Source organism: Tiliqua scincoides, chromosome 3, assembly GCF_035046505.1.
Source record: "Tiliqua scincoides isolate rTilSci1 chromosome 3, rTilSci1.hap2, whole genome shotgun sequence".
In the NCBI taxonomy this organism is placed as follows: Eukaryota; Metazoa; Chordata; class Lepidosauria; order Squamata; family Scincidae; genus Tiliqua; species Tiliqua scincoides.
In genome coordinates this window covers 203,130,491-203,130,952 of record NC_089823.1, presented here as the reverse complement: position 1 = coordinate 203,130,952, position 462 = coordinate 203,130,491, and the positions used below count along the sequence as shown (strand labels likewise).

The 462-nt window shown below is 39.0% G+C and overlaps 1 pseudogene; it reads right to left on the bottom strand.

Annotated features, from left to right (window-relative positions):
* LOC136646610 (5S ribosomal RNA) lies at positions 1–120 on the bottom strand (annotated as a pseudogene).
* Between the last annotated feature and the right edge of the window lie 342 nt (positions 121–462).

Below are 462 nucleotides of genomic sequence, written 5' to 3'. Positions count from 1 at the left end.
GCCTTACAGCACTCGGTATTCCCAGTCGGTCTCCCATCCAAGTACTAACCAGGCCTGACCCTGCTTAGCTTCCAAGATCAGACAAGATTGGGCATGTGCAGGGTAACAGTTGCTGCTATGGCAAGCTCTGAAATTTAGCGCATTTGGATTTCAGCCTTACCACATCCCAGTAGATTCTAATTATTTGCCTGGTTAAAAGACACCTAGATTTGTATTAGAATATCCTATGAAACTAAATATAATATATAATTATATCACCAGAATATAATCAAGTTGTGAATAGAAAAGTGCATACTTCTAGGATACACATGCTTAACTTTTATCTTTGTAATGCACACCTGGTTTGGAGGAAAACTTTAAGCTAGAGTTGATCAGTTTTGTTGATTTCTGCATAAGTCACTTATACCTTGGTTTTCTTCCCCTGGAAGTGACTCACTGCTGCACATTATCATTGTTTATGGC